The sequence below is a fragment of the Symphalangus syndactylus genome, chromosome 7 (assembly GCF_028878055.3).
Source record: "Symphalangus syndactylus isolate Jambi chromosome 7, NHGRI_mSymSyn1-v2.1_pri, whole genome shotgun sequence".
In the NCBI taxonomy this organism is placed as follows: domain Eukaryota; kingdom Metazoa; phylum Chordata; class Mammalia; order Primates; family Hylobatidae; genus Symphalangus; species Symphalangus syndactylus.
Window position 1 is genome coordinate 32391010 of NC_072429.2, and position 16025 is coordinate 32407034.

Here is a 16025-nt window from a genome sequence, read left to right on the forward strand (position 1 = left end):
CTGGCATCTTGTAACCAAAACCATTTTGGCTTGTCAATATTGAAGCATCTGTTGTGGAAATGGGTAATGGCAGATTTGAAAGGATGCCAAATGAGGGAGCAACGGGCTTGGCTGTGGTATGACTTTTTGAAGAAGAAACAGTGTTAGCAACAGATAAAGAAGTGATACTCCTCTTTGCTTCTTCTGGGGGATATGGAGGAAGAAATGGAAAAGCTTGAGAAGCATAAGGAGGCATCCCACTTGGGTTACTGTATAGGTAAGGAAATACTGTTGCAGTAGGAGCTAAAACTGGAGGATTCTTCCAAAACTCATCCAACACACTCTGAATAATTTTTCCAAGATTTGAGTGCATTGTAAAATTGTTTGCTAATGGAGAAGTAACATACACTCCTTGTTTATCCATTAAGTGATGTCGTATTGGTGGAAAAACACTGATCACTGGTTTTTCCTGAGGAAATTGTGGAGGAAGCAATATATGTTAATTGTCAGGTTGTTTACGGTGAATGGCAATCTGTATTCCACATCTTTCTGTATTTTAGCTATACCGGAGTGTGAGTTCCGGAGGGACTCGATCGCGTTGCTTCTGCTGCTGGAGGCTGGTAAGGCCACCGGGAACCCGGCTACGGAGGAGGAGGCGCTCTTTGTCAGGTCCTCGGGCCGAGGCTCTGGAAGGCTCTGGCCTGCTTCTCCCAGCGGCTTGGCCCAGCGGCTCTCCTGCGACAGAGGACCGGGCTGGGACGTCCGTGGCCCAAGGGCTGGGGACCGCGTCTTCTCTAAGCCAGCCCTGCCTGCGCTTCCCGGGTTCTGGGGGACATGTTATGAACGGCGGGCAGCTGGAGAGGGGAACTTGCTGCCCAGAACAGGCAGTCCCACCTTCACCGCCCAGACGCCCAAGCCGGCCAGTCAGGCAGCCTGATCGCCCAGCGCTCCACCACCCGTGACGCCGTCTCTAAAAGGACTCTTTTAAAAAAGCATGGGTACAATGTCATTATCACACCTTTGGAAAACCTAACGATAATCAATAATTATCAAATAGCCACGTAATATGAAGTAAATAATATTCATTGACACCCCCACCCCTGAAAAAAAAAAAGCCTGCCACTCATTGCTAAGTGAGAAAAGGAAAACAGAATAGACTGTGACCCCATTTTGGCAACATACACATCCTAATGGTAACAGTTATTTGGGGTTAGAAAGATTATGGATGGTTTCTTCTTTCTCAAGTTCTCACATTACTTTTTTCTTTTTTTAATTTTTTTGATATAGAGTCTTACTCTGTCACCCAGGCTGGAGTGCAGTGGTACGGTCGCAGCTCACTTGCAGACTCAACCTCCTGGGCTCAAGCAATCCTTTCACCTCAGCCTCCCAAGTACCTGGGACTACAAGGGCATACCACCACATCCAGCTTTTTTTTTTTTTAAATTATTATTATTATTTGTAAAGATGAGGCCTCCCTATGTTGCCCAGGCTGGTCTCCAACTCCTGGGCCCATGCCATTCTCCTGCCTCGGCCTCACAAAGTGCTAGGATTACAGACATGAGCCACCAGCCCCAGCCCATATTACTTTTTGAATTAAAAAAATAATACAAAGGGAAGAATAAGATGGTAGACTTCTTTTTCAAAGTCAAAATCTTCTGATTTAGGATCTAAGTATTAAGGATTTATCCTGTCCCATCTTGAAATGAAGAAGACACAACCACCCAGAGAAGTTAAGGGTTTTGGCCACAGTCACCGAGTGGGGGGAGGCTGTGAAGGAGAGAGGGGTATCCTGCTGGCTTCCCAGACTCTTGGAGGAAACAGAGACAGAGGTCCTGGGACACCTCTCAAGCTCTGGTCCCTGTTGTCCCACTACCTTCACCCTCTTACCTTCCCATCTTTATCAAGCCTCACACGTTTGGGGCACTTTGTTGCTGGAGTTGACAGACCAAACGAAACAGAGGGGGAGGCAGATAACCAGAGCCCTTTCTTGCCACACCTAGTCCTGTTGGCTTGTCAGGTCTGGAGGAGAAGGCATCTTGTTTCCCCAACACATTCCAGAGTCATGTCCCCCCGGCTGCCTGGCCTCCAGGCCAGGTCCCGCCAGCCCCCAGGACTTTCATGGTTGAGACAAAAAAGGAATGAAAGACTTGACATTGTTACACTCCTCTCTCCAAAGTCCCAGTTTTGCTGTGTGCCCTTGGGCAAATCCCTCTCCTCTCTGGGACTGTGTTTCTGCACCTGGACAGGCTGGGATGGATAATTTCTGAGACATTCACCCTCCTTCCCCAACCAATTCTGATTTCATTCAGAGTTTCTAAATCTATCGGATACAGGAAGGAGATCCACCACACTTCTAGATGTCAGCTCAGAATCTCATGGCTTGGCGGGGCACGGTGATTAATGCCTGTAATCCCAGCACTTTGGGAGGCCGAGGTGGGCGGATCATGAGGCCACCAGATCGAGACCATCCTGGCTAACACAGTGAAACCCTGTCTCTACTGAAAATACAAGAAATTAGCTGGGCGTGGTGGCGGGCACTTGTAGTCCCAGCTACTCGGGAGGCTGAGGCAGGAGAATCGCTTGAACCTGGGAGGTGGGGGTTGCAGTGAGCCGAGATTGGGCCATTGCACTTCAGCCTGGGCAACAGAGAGAGACTTCATCTCAAAACAAAAACAAAAACAAAAACAAAAAACAAACAAAAAATAAACTACTCATGGCTGCCTTTGGCCATGGTGTGAAGGCCAGTCACAACTTTTCTGATGGAAGGGACAGGAGGTGGACATTTTACTTCAAGAGCCGGTACACTCACCACCCTCACACACACTTGAAATAAAAGTTTCATGCAATAACACACCCTTTCTTCATAAGATACAGTTTGATAATTTTTATTTTTTTTTAGTTTCTGATTGCAATCCATTAAGATGTTTTCACAGCCCACAAAAACAGCCATCACTTGCACTTTGAAGAACACCAATTTATGCAGCTATGCCCCAATTTCTTTTCTTTTTTTTTTTTGAGACGGAGTCTCGCTGTGTCGCCCAGGCTGGAGTGCAGTGGCGTAATCTTGGCTCACTGCAAGCTCCGCCTGCCGGGTTCATGCCATTCTCCTGCCTCAGCCTCTCCGAGTAGCTGGGACTACAGGCGTCCACCACCACACCCGGCTAATTTTTTTTGTATTTTTAGTAGAGACGGGGTTTCACCGTGGTCTCGATCTCCTGACCCGTCTTGATCCGCCCGCCTCGGCCTCCCAAAGTGCTGGGATTACAAGCGTGAGCCACGGCGCCCGGCCGCCCCAATTTCTTAGCAAGGTAGTACCAGCCCAGACAAATACAAGTAAATATATATATATTATGTGTGTGTGTGATAAATACAAGTAAATATATATATATTATATATGTGTGTGTGTGCATGTGTATGTGTAAATTATTTTTCCCAAACAGATTTCGTATTAACTGTCTTGGCTTCTGAAACTAGAATGTGCATATGAGTCCCTTGGAATGTTTTTAAAATACAGATTCTGATTCAGTAGGTGTGAGATGGGGCCAAGATTCTGCATCTTTGACTAGTCCCCTAGGTGAAGCATCTCAGACATTCATTTCATTGGTCTAACTGTTCTCACCGATGAAACCATTTTTTCTCGTGTCTTTCCTTCTTTTCTCTCTCCCTCTTTTTCCATCCTTCTATAACTGTGTTTGGAGACTCAATGGGTTCAAGTTGCAGCTCTGTCCCCTACCAGCTGGGGAAGCTTGAACAAGTTATTTAAATTCTCTGTGCCTCAGTTACTTTACCTGCAAAATGGGGGTAATAACTGCACTTTCTCCTGAAGTACTTTTGAGAATTGAATGAGGTGATCCCTGTAAATTACTTAACGCATTCATTCAACAAACATTTATTGAACATTTATTACCAAATAAATGCTGTTGTTGTCAGCACTTATTTCCTTGTCCTAGGCACTTTTCCTCATTGACTGTCTCCTTTCAAAGGAGTTATATTTTAAGTCGTATATTTAGAGTATAAATTTATTTTTTAATTATAGAAATTATCATCATAAAAAGCAAAATACAATATGGCAATAAGTTTGGAAAATGTAGGAAAGACAAAAATATTATCCATAATCCTGCCACCCTAATATGACAACAATTGCTTTGGGTATCTTCTTTCTTTCCTATGCATATTTTGACAGAGCTGTAACAGCCCAGTGTGTTGAATTTTGTGTCCTGCTCTTTTACTTAACGTTAGATCATATTCATTTTCTTCCAACAAGTTCACTCTAAAAATACACATGGGAATAGGTGCAAAGTATGATTTATGGAATCCAAGACTGGATGCAAACCTCAAATCATCCCAAAAAACTTGGCTGAGGTCTGACTCCGTGCAGTGTTAGCACTGGCAGTAGGCACATGACTTAGGACCTTACAGATGACTTAGGTTCGCACAAACCTGTAAAACATTGGGTCCCTGGGGCGTAACATGGGTCACATAATGAGGGTGCACAAAGCTGAGAAAAGAAAGCATGGCCTTCCTTATGAAGGAGGCAGCAAGGAACTTAACTAAAGTGGAGAATCTGTTTTGGTTCCATTTTGCTAATTTGGGTGAGACTTTCTTTTTTTTTTTTAATTCCCAAAGCTGATAATTGAAAAAAAATCAGCTGGTCAAAAGTAAATCATCGTAGAATTAGCTTGGCAAACATAATTGTGCTCAATGTAAAATGGTCTCCTGGATTGCTTCCTTGCACAGAAAAGGGACATAAAAGAAAAATCTGGTGACATCTGAATAAGGTCTAAAGTTTAGTTTAATAGTAATGTGTTAATGTTAGTATCTTAGTTACGATAAACATAACTTGTTTGTGTAAGAAGGTGACCTTAGGAGAAACTGAACGGTGAAGTTTATACAGGAACTCCCTGTATTATCTTTACAACTCTTCTGTATAGAATTATTGCAAAATAAAAAGTTTATTGGAAATGTATGGATTTGATGTAAATTATATCTCAATAAAGCCATTACCAAAAAATGTATTTACAATGATTAAACAGTGAGTATGTGTATTAAACATCTATTATGTCCCATCTCTCCTCCTAAAAGATTATTCCTTCCACATTTTCCTAAGCACCCACCGAGTGGCAGGGTTGTATTATATGATTGACACCTGGGTGACCATGTTGCCAGTAGCATGTCCCCAGAATTGTTTGTACCAAGCAAGTTACCATTCATTCATTTACTCAACAAACATTTATTGAATGATTTCTTTGTGCAAGTACTGTGCTAGGTGCTGGGTATACATCAGTGAATAGAATAGATTCAGCTCCTCTCTTTATGGGATTTATAACCTTATTGTGACAAGTCAAATTAGATGTAAACTGATGAGCATCTGATGCTACTATTAAAACTGAAAAACATGAGCTCATGGAGCTCATGTAACACAGAGATGTTTTTTCTTTTTTTGAGACAGAGCCTTACTCTGTCACGTGTATCACAGCTCACTGCAGCCTTGACCTCCTGGGCTCAAGCTGTCCTCTTACCTCAGCCTCTCAAAGTGCTGGGATCACAGGCGTGAGCCACCGTGCCAGCTGCAGAAATAATTCTTAGGATACAGTGTTTGTGGTGAAGGAATGAAACAGAGCACTTTTTTTGGGTGGTGGGTTCATATTCTTCCTTAATTATTATTGCTATTTATAATAACATATTTACGATAAATTATTGTGAATAAATACAATAAATAATAATACAATATAATAAATAATTGTTATTGGCCAGGTGCCGTGGCTCACGCCTGTAATCCCAGCACTTTGGGAAGCTGAGGCAGGGGGATCACCTGAGGTCAGGAGTTAGAGACCAGCCTGGCCAACATGGCAAAACCCTGTCTCTACTAAAAATACAAATACTAGCTGGGCGTGGTGGTGCACGCCTGTAATCCCAGCTACTTGGGAGGCTGAGACAGGAGAATTGCTTGAACCCAGGAGGCAGAGGTTGCCGTGAGCCAAGATCATGCCACTGTACTCCAGCCTGGGTGACCGAGCAAGACTCCATCTCTAAAAAAAAAAAGTTATGTATTGTAATTAATTATTGTTGTGATATTGTTGGAGAATTTAAAATATTTTTAGCATTTTAATTACCCCCACTTTATACACACACACACACACACACCGCTTTAATTGTAGTGGTTGAAAGCAAGGACTTTAAAGTCAGGGAGACTTGTTTGAATCCTGTTTCTCCAATGTCTTAGTTGAGGAAACTTGAGCATTAACTCTATATCTGTAAAATGGGAGTAAAAGTGTTGCTGTGATGATGAAATGAGAAATGTGTGTAAAGTGTACCACACATAGGAAGACCTTAACCAGTGATCATTTTTTAGTGCCCTGTGAGGCAGGGTGGGATGGTGGGGAGTGGTCTGCTTCAAGGTTTTGGGAAAGAATTACACATTTGTGAACTGAAAAACCCAACTATTCAGTTTCTGGTTCTGTGCAATTTTGCTGGAGACTGAAAAAACTAACTCAGACTGTTCTGTTTGGTACAAGGTGGGGACTGCCCCACTCAGTTCCAGCCCATGCTGATAGCTGGGCTGCCTCGGGCAAGGACAATCCTAAACTATTATCAGATAGAGCAGGCAGAAAGCTGTCAGATCAAGTGACAAGACACAGAGAAAAAACATATACATGTTTGAATGTCAGAAGTCCAAGTGACAAATATATCTGAGTTTGTGCAATTATATTTTTTCTTAGAGCAGAGAATGAAAAATAGAGTATTAGGGTTGATGGCGACTTTAGAGGTCATCTAATCTCAGTGTCACTTAACAATTGTTTCTTTCATCAAATACTTTTGTAGGCCCTACTACGTGCCAGATAGGTGCCGGGTGGTAGAGAGGACAGTGAAGATAGAGCTGCTCCTTCTAAGAATCCCTAGGCTTTGGCAGAGAAAACTAGAAAACTACAGCCCAGAGAATGTAAATAGCTTGTAAAGATCAAGGAAATGTTTATTTCCTTCCTAAGTTTCTCTGTATTTTCTGATTTTACCACAATAGACATGTATCATATTTAACTATATATGTATATTAACTTGGATAGAATCCCACAGCTAACAAGGAAAAGAATTTTCTTTGGTAAATAGATCACTCTTGAGGAGCTACTATATCTATATAAATCGCATTCTCAGAGGCATGATTCCTGCATCAGAATCTGCTATTGAGCTTTCCTGAAAATGCAGATCTCATGCTCACTCCTCACCTACGAGGGTTCCCTGCATTTGAAACATGTTCCCCAAAGGGACTGTGACACCCATTAAAGTTGGAGAACTAGCACCCATTAGGCTAATGGCAAAGAAAGCAGCAACGATTTAAAACTGGCCCCAGAAATTTAAATTAATGAACGAAGTTAATGAAAACAAACACATTTATCTTTTATTAGAATAAAGCCAACTCCTACCTTTTTTCTCTCTGGTGCCACAGCTAATTGCATTCATTATGTGTTTTTAACAGGTGCTATAAATCAGTGTGCCCATGAGAGAGGAGAGCACTGAGAGCCTGGGGAGAGTAGTGAGGGGGAGGGAGCATTCTCCATCTCACAAAATGAAATGCAATACAAGTGGCATATTTCCGTGAAGCAAGCAGCCCAGAGCTCTTGTGGCTGCGCACTTCTCCCCTCCCGCTTGCTTTCCAGGCCCCTCTCCCAGCCTCCCCGCTTGCTGTGGGTTGCATAACCGTCTTTTCCGGGCCCTACAAATCACAGCCCTGTCCTAATTCTTGAGCAGGCGCCCTTTACACTGCCCAGCCCCACAGCCCTCAGCATTTTGTAACCTCTCTTTTTTCCAGGTTATCATCATCTGTCAGATCTGAAGTTAAACAACAAAAAACATGTCAGTTGAATGGCTGGGAGAGACACTTGGCTGTTTATGAGAAATATTCCATTACAATCTGACGCAAAAAGTTAGGATGCATCTGCCAGCACCCAGGCTCCATAGATCTCCTCCAGGCTCAGAGAGGGTCTCTTCGGCAAGCAAGCTGATTAGTGTGTGGTTCCAACCAGTGTTTATCCTCTCTGGCTGTGTGGCAAACGCCCTTGGAAAAAACCTGGATCCATTGATGTCTGGTCGACTGGTACATTCAGATTCATCCAATTAGAATACCCAGTTTGAGACATAATGGGTTTTGGCGAGCTCCATAGACTGATAGGTTTTTATACACATGCACAGAAAGATTTGATTTCCTCTGTGGAATTTATGGCAGGGGAGAAGAGGTAATTACATTAATTTCTGGTCTGGTTTCTAGGGCTTTCCTTTCTGTTCTCTCTTCTCCTGCCACCTTTTTTTTTTTAAATGGACCTTTTTGGGACCCTGCTTATATGGATGAAAATGAATTTAATAACTGCCAACAGTTGGTTTGAGTCTGAGGCTGGATTCCTCTGTAACTTCTTGTTCTTTGAGCCATGCTCTGGGTGAGTTTTAGGAAGCTAATGAGGACAATCTTGTATCCTCTGGTGTGTGTGGGTGAGGTGTGAGGGGTGTCTGTGTGGCTAGGGAGCAATGTTCACACTGGGAAGAGGTGCTCACACCCAGGCTTTCTGGAAGGGAACTTGCTCTAATAGTTGATAATGAAGTGAAAACCAAAGTGTGCTCCCGTTTCTTCAGTCACCATTCATGACTCGCCACCTTTTTTCCCCCTAATTTCTGTTTTTTTCTGTCGTTCACTTCTCTTTACACCTCTCCCTTCCGGGGCAAAATTCAGCCGCAGCGTGGAAATCGTAAGGTAGAAAGAGGCTGAAATCCAGAAAGGTGCTGGTAAGATTGACCATGGTAATGAAGAGGATCAGCAGAGTTTACCGTGTTTGCAGTGTTCTTACTCCACTCCCGTCTCCTTTCCCATGCCAAGGCTCTTCTATCCATCCTTGACTTTTTAACGAAGGACTTCCCTCATTAAACTGTAGAGACAAAGGAGACTCCTGAGGGATTTAGAAATTCAATGGAAACAGCAAAAAACAAAACAAAAACAAAAACAAAAAACAAAAAAAAACCCCAAAAAACTCTCAGAGCACTTAGCTTCTCTCCCAAAGGACCAGAGAGCCTGCCAATTCCCCAACAATGCCAGAGCTAAGCATTTTCCCAGCGTCAACATTAAATCCCTTTTTTGTTTTTCTCTTTTAAAGTGTGTTTACAATTGACCATTATGGGAAAGATGATGGATGTGGCCTGGCCCCGTTTAAAATAATAAGGCTAATAATGATACAGTTGTTTCGTGCATACGGACTCTTTCTGAAAGCCTGTAAGCAGAAGGAAAGGGTTGAGGAGTCCATTGTTTTCACCTTAAGTGTATCCAGCGGCCGATCATCCCCACGACCCATTGCTAGCTATAACCCTTACACTCCGGCAGACTTCAGAACCTCTTGGCTCCCGCATGTTCTTTTGGAGAAAAGAGCACAGAAGTTTTGAATGAATCTCCAAACCCTGTCCCTGAGATAGCAGGGCTTAGATGGACAAGCCTGGAGTGGACAGCTTGCATTGTGTCCCATGGGGACTCTGCCAGAGAAGCGCATGATCCTTAAGACAGAGATATTGGCTCAGTCCTATATTCCGGGAGAAAGTAGACTCAATGTTTGCTCATGAAGTGTCCCTGCGTCCAGCTCTGTTGGTCGTGTCCCTGGCGAAGACTCCCCACCTATGCAGCCAGCAGCATCTGTCCTTGGATACACCATCCCGGCTCTAGCCTTTCCCCAATAATCAGCTGGCTTTCGCTGGAGGAGGATCCAGGAGATAGGTAAAGTGGGTTGATTCAGTCCTCGCTGTGGAATTCAGATTAGACTTGGAAAGGAAAAAATTCTCCTGACTAGGGATGCAACAGTCAGGCAGTGAGAATGACCTTCGTGACACTGAGCCGAGATAAGCCTCTTGGCATGAAACAGCTCGGCAGGCAATGATCAGTGGGCTAGGGATCGGTTACAAGTGGCCCAACCCGACCCGGGGAGCAACCAAGCACCAGGAAACTAACCAGCACGTGAGGAACAACAAAAAAATCTCCCAATATGCCGAAAACAGCCTGGTGCACAGCAAAACTTCGTTAACAGGCGGCCTGGAGCTGATTGCTGTGAAGCTGACCAGAATGAAATTGCCCTGAAAGCAACGACACAGGGTAAAAGAAACCGGAGTAAAATCCACCTGCCTGCTAGTGTGCAACTAACCACTGCGAGGGATGGGAGAAGGGAGGGTCTCGGAGGGCCGCAGGGTGGACCGGGAGGAGACGGGACTCCTGGTGTTCTGGAGAACCTGACCGAGCTGCTTCGGGGATGGGGGAGGGGGGTGTCCAGTGCCTTTTGATTTACAGTCGCTGCGCCCCAAGCGATCCCATAAATTTGGGGGCCGTTTTCACCAAAACCGTGAGTTAACGATTTTTCAAATAAATACATTTTCCAATCAGACCGGGTTCTGTTTAGGTTGAACGCGTCCCGAAGCAGACATCTCTCTGTGCGGAAAATACACAGAGGAGGAAACGGAGCCGGGACGAAGCTCAGACGACATAAAAACTTATGTAAACACATTGTCATTTACGGGCTTCGGAAGAGAAAGAGAATGGGGGGAGGAAGACAGAAAAAGTGGGGGGAAACACATACATGTTTAATTCTCCCTTGAATCCTCAGGTCCCAGCCCAGAGGGAGGTTAGAAAATGTAATATTCTTTTTCCATAAGCTTGATTTATGTTACTCATTGGACAATAGGCAGCAGCAGGTTTACCTTAAATAGATTTTGTATTTTTGAGGCCTGTTACAGACCTGAGAATGAGCACAAATGACCCCCCCACACACATACACACAGCCACACACATATATGCACAGGCACTCTCTCTTAGTTTTTCTTTAAGAAAAAGCGTGGAGGAGATAAACCAAAATGAATTATTTTAGCAGGGGAGGGTCTTCGATTTCTATCTGTGTGCCCTTGGTCAAGTCTCTCCCCATCCTCTGGGCCTGTGTTTTGCCAGTAATCAGGGGCTACCGTTGCGCAGAAAAGCATTGACACATAATTCTGTGCACAATGGCAAGAACCTCGTAGGCAAAAGGTAAGAAAGGTCACTTCCTGCTTGGACCCTCTCTGGCCTGACCACCCTCGTCTCAGGAAAGAAGGTAATAAGGGGAGACCGAGGCTGCTGTTCACCCCAGGTCCCCTCTGGAGATCTGGGCTCTAGCCGCGCGTCTGCCACTCATTGGCTGTGTGCCCTTAGGAAAGTTCCTTCCCCTCTCTGGGCTCGTTTCCCGTCTGCAAACAGAACCTTGGAGCTCCCAGGAGCAATCTACTCCGTGCCTATCTCTTCCCTGCCCCGACTGTCCCCCCAACCCTGCGAGTAGGCTGGGCCAGATTGGAAAGTCCTAGGTCCTCTTCAGATATGGCAGAGAAATGTTTAAGGGATTTGCGCGCTCAAGCTGCGGGGTAAATGGTCCGCGGGCTGATTTATGGCGCGTTACTGCGCGACGCGATTCCCCAAGACAGCGAGAATATTTTACACCGCGCTAATATAAACAGGCGGCCGGCCGGGTCCTTTTTATGGAGTTCCTGTAATTACCCGGGCCCTGACAGGTCCTTGATTTACTGCCCTATTTAGATAAGGGGTCCGGTGCGGGGATTGCCCCTGGCGTCAAGGTCACGGGACTGTGGCGGGAGAAGGTTTTGCGGTAGGCGCCGCGGCCTGGGCTTCCAGAGGCCTGCCAGTCCGGGGGGCGCGGATAGGGGTGAGGGTAGGAGAGGGGCTAGGGCAAGAGCGAGACCCCACCACTGCAGAACGTCCAGGCTTGAGGGACTTTCGCATTGCCCGGGTACAGCTGTCCTACCCTTATGGATGGGGGAACTGAGTCCCGTAGGTGGCAAGACTGCACCCCCCACCAAGTCATTTAGGGAGGGACATGGGGGTGGAGGGTGGAATCTGGAACTGGAATTCGTGTCTCTGGCAACATAATTCCTACACCTGGCGATGTCTCTGTATCTCCAGCCTTATGATGGCTGGGTTGTGTAGGATCAGTAGGGAACAGGAAGGACCCCAAGGCAGTCAGAAGCAGCTAGGTCAGGTCAGAACAGCGCCCTGCAAGGAGGATTCAATGTCCTGGTCCTTCTCCCCATCCAGAGCTTTGTAGCCATGTGGCGGCATGTAATTCCGTTTCCGCCCCTATGAAATTAATATTCCTAAAAACAGAGCCACAATTTATCCAGGTTTACTGTCACTGTGCTAAGAGCCTCGCCTTGTGCTTACTCTTACGCCAGCCCTCCACAGAGGTTATTATTGTCCTCCAATTTACAGAAGAGAAAATTGAGGTGTAGAAGCTTCACACAGGGAGGAATGATGTGCACAGTTTTAACTCAGATGGGCCCGATTCCATAGCAAGGCAGAATGTGTTTTATGTGCGTAAGCCCTCTACTTTGTAAAACAGGGTGAAGAAGAGTTCCTGCCGGGTCTCGTCACTACAACTGGGGGAAGAACGGAGAAGCCTGCATTTGAAAATACTAAGAAGGCCAATCCCCCTGAAGGCACTCTTTAGGTGAGCAAGGTGCGTTAAGAGGAGGCTGCAGGGGCAGTGTGGGCTAGGACTCTGAAAGTGCTAGTCCTTGGTCTGTTGAGGTAGGCTAGAGGAAAGCGGAGTCCTTCTGTAGGGATCCCTGAGCTGAGCGCTAAGTCCCAGGAGGAACAAGGGCAGAGTTCCTGCGATAGTGAGAAGCTGGGAATTCCAGAATTCCAGACTATCAATCCTATTCCCTTCTTCTGCCAATGGGGAAACTGAGGCTCGGAACTGGAAAGGAACAAAGAGGTGCTGGATGGGGAAAGCCAGAACTCTTGCCTGTCACATCTCTTGCCTGCTAGCCTAAAGCAATTTTAGCCGAAATCCTAGGTCTCAGACCTCCTCCTACAATATAGCGTGGGGCAGAGATAGAGAACAATCTTACAGGGTCCCCACCATCCCGGGAGTTCTGCTGCTTTCCACGGACTAGAGTAAAGCACTTTGGGGTCTCTGAGAAGGCAGTCTAGAGCCTAGCTGTACTGCAGTCTCCCCCGAGGTCATCCTGCTGGGGGCTGCCCAGCGCCAAGCCTCAGGAGGTCCCTTAGGGCTGAGTTTCTGGTGGGGGCGCTGCTTGAAAAATGACACTGAATCCTTTCTCTAGGTTGGGGAGCAGTGCTTTCCACGTCACTGGCAGCTGGAGACACCCTGCTCTTTAAGACCCATGGGGGGCTGCCGGGTAGTCTCGGAGCCCTCAAGGGGTGTCATAGGACTGGGACTCCTCACCCAGTACTGATAATGCATTCCCCATCACGCTAACCAGGCCAGATAAATGGGGGATGTATACAATCTTGAGTGATCTGTGTAATATCATGAAAGCAACTAGGATTCATATGGGCAGGCGCGTGGGCCACACATTTGTATGTGTGTTATGTGTGAGCATATGAGAACCTTTATTTGTGAGCACCTGTGCATATGTAGTAGAAATTGTGACTGTGTACTTGTGCACTGAAGGCTTAGTGGTGACACTGAGAATATACAAAATGTATGATGGGATTTTGGAAGTTTGTGTTGTGAATACAATTGTGGAGAATCTTAGGAAGATACAAGCTGGTTTTAATTGTGACAATGAGATTATGTGTGAAACCCTGCATTTGTGTAGTATTCAGAATTTATGTGTTTCTACAATATGACTTCGGTCTCTGTGCATGCCTGAGTGGAGGATTGGGAGCGGCTCCTAGGTGTAACCCATCGGAAGCGTGATGAGTATGTACCCTGTGGGTGACAGAGAGACAATGTGTAAAATCCTAGGAATGCACGAATGCTGTGTGTACCGTGGCTGTGCGTATTACTGTGAGGATACACATACTTTTGGGCGTCTTATGAAGATACGGGCTTTTGTGTACGGCGGCAAGGTTTTGTGAGCCCTTGTGCATGTACCTGTGTATGTGTAATCTGAGGGCCTAGTGTGCCGCTATGAGACGCACTGTTGCAGACTGTACTTGGATTAGGACAGAGACTGGGCGTGTGTTGAGGATTGTGTGTTGAGGTCCTTCTCTCCACAGCGTAATTACTCTCTACCTGCGCTCTTTCTAGAATGCCTCCAGGCCAGGGAGGCTTGGGACCCCGCAGAGCCGCCGCAGCAGCGGGCGCCCAGCGCTCCCTCCCCGCGTGCCTCCGGCTCCGCGCTCTGCCCTACCCCAACGCTGCTGGCGCCAGGCGCAGGGGAGAGCTGGGGGTTTCCAGCCGGCCTCGGGCAGGAAACCAGGACCTCCCTGCACCCCCGCCCCATACACCTCCAGGGCCCACAGCCCTGCTGAGCTCCCACAGGTGGAACTAGCAGGCTCAGGCGTTTGTCCCCTTCACTCCTGTATGTAACGCCCCACCCTTCATTTACTCTCTTGACCAGGAGTGGAATTCCACTCATCCACGCCCTACCGGACCTTGAGAAAATCGCTCTTCCTCTCTGGGCTTCACGTTCTATATCTGCTCAAGGAGAGAATGGGCCTTTCTCCGTCTGCCTTTGGACTAGTAACTATGATAGGCACATAGTAGGCATCAATAAATAATTGTTGAATGGGTGAATGATTTTCTTTCTAAAAAGAGCACTCACATTCACTTCTCCTTTTCCCCTCCCCTCGACTTTGCTTTGAAGAGAGGCACACTCCCTCTACCACACCGAGGGAGGGGCGTTGAGCTGAGAAAGGTTGAGAGAATGAGGGACCCAGGTAGGTGGACATCAGCCAAGAAAGGAACCACAGCGGGAGGCAAGACCGAGAGTCCCCAGCTTGAAGCGTCACCACCCCGGGATTCCCAGATTCCAACGCGAGCCTGGGGAAAGCCCCCGGTGGAGAGAGTCCGGCTGGCAGGGAATGGCCCTACCCCCGAGGTGAAATCTCGGAGGGTCGTGCAGCCAAGTCGTGCCTCTGCGCGGATGCGTGAGAGATGCCGGACGTCGCGTTTGCCGGTGCGAGCCTCGCGGTTGCTGTGCAGTCTTGGTCCCCTCTGCGTGTGTCTACCGCCGAATGCCAGTGTCTCGCGGTCTGAGCTTCGGGGCCGGTGTCTTTAAAGAATCAAAGATTCTTAAGGAGTGATGATCTGGGTAGAGCGGCCCGACGTAGCCGCGCTCCCAGGTCTCGGTGCGAATCCTGCGGACAGACCAGAGGAGACTTGCTGGCCAGATGCGCCGGGCCCAAGGCAGACGCCAGACTGTCTCTGCGCCAGCCAGGCTGGCCTTCGGAATGGATCAGGCACCCGGGAGGCCGGAGTGGATCTCAGGCCCTCAAGCCGGGAACAAACCCGTCGATGCCTGTGGGCCTGGAGTCCGCCTCCTCCTCTCCGCCCCACCCCTACCCCTGCTTCCGAAAGGCTTCTTCGCTGGTCAGTAGCTGCGTGTCCGTCTGCCTGAGGCTGGGTCAGAATTGGCGGGCTGGTAACGACCCCGTGCACAAGCGGCTCCCAGTCTCTCCAGAAAGGGCCGATGACTAAGGGGTGGGGGTGGGGGTGGAGGGCTGGAAGGTGTTAGGGAAGAACGTTAGGGGCCTATCCTGCCTTCAGCAGCGCCCTCTGATCTTCTAGCTCTGACGCCGAGCACAGCAGTTGGAGCTCGGGACTGGGAACTGCTGAAATTCCTATTTACACTTCTAGACAGTCTAGAAACAAGAAGCTTTCTTTCCCTGAGCCTCAATTTCCTTATCTGTAAAATCAAAAGGGGGGGCTCTAGGTGTAGGCCTTCTTTTCGCTTGGTGATTCTAGATTCTTTTCCTTGGATCCGTGGGGAGGGGGTGGCAGCAACAGTCCAGGGCGTTGGCAGTCCTGTGCCTCAAGTACTTAGTCCCCGTGCCCGCCCCCTCAACACCCCCAGCCGCCCGCCCCCCTAAGCCCGCCGAGCCGGGAGCTGAGTGGGAGGGGCAGAGGCGGGGCCGGTTCCGGGTCCCTGCTGGCGGACTAGAGTGGCGCAGGCTGAGCGTAAAACCTGGGATAGCCACTCCCCCTTTTCCTTATCCCCGCCCCCCTGCCATTGGCTCCCGGGAGAGGTTGACATCAAAGCCGTGGTCTTATATAAGCCAGATCTGCAGGGGAGTCCGC

At 47.5% G+C, this 16025-nt stretch overlaps 1 pseudogene; it reads right to left on the minus strand.

The window, feature by feature from the left end:
* Positions 1 to 129: 129 nt before the first annotated feature.
* LOC129485721 (vacuolar protein sorting-associated protein 37A-like) lies at positions 130 to 9308 on the minus strand (annotated as a pseudogene).
* Between the last annotated feature and the right edge of the window lie 6717 nt (positions 9309 to 16025).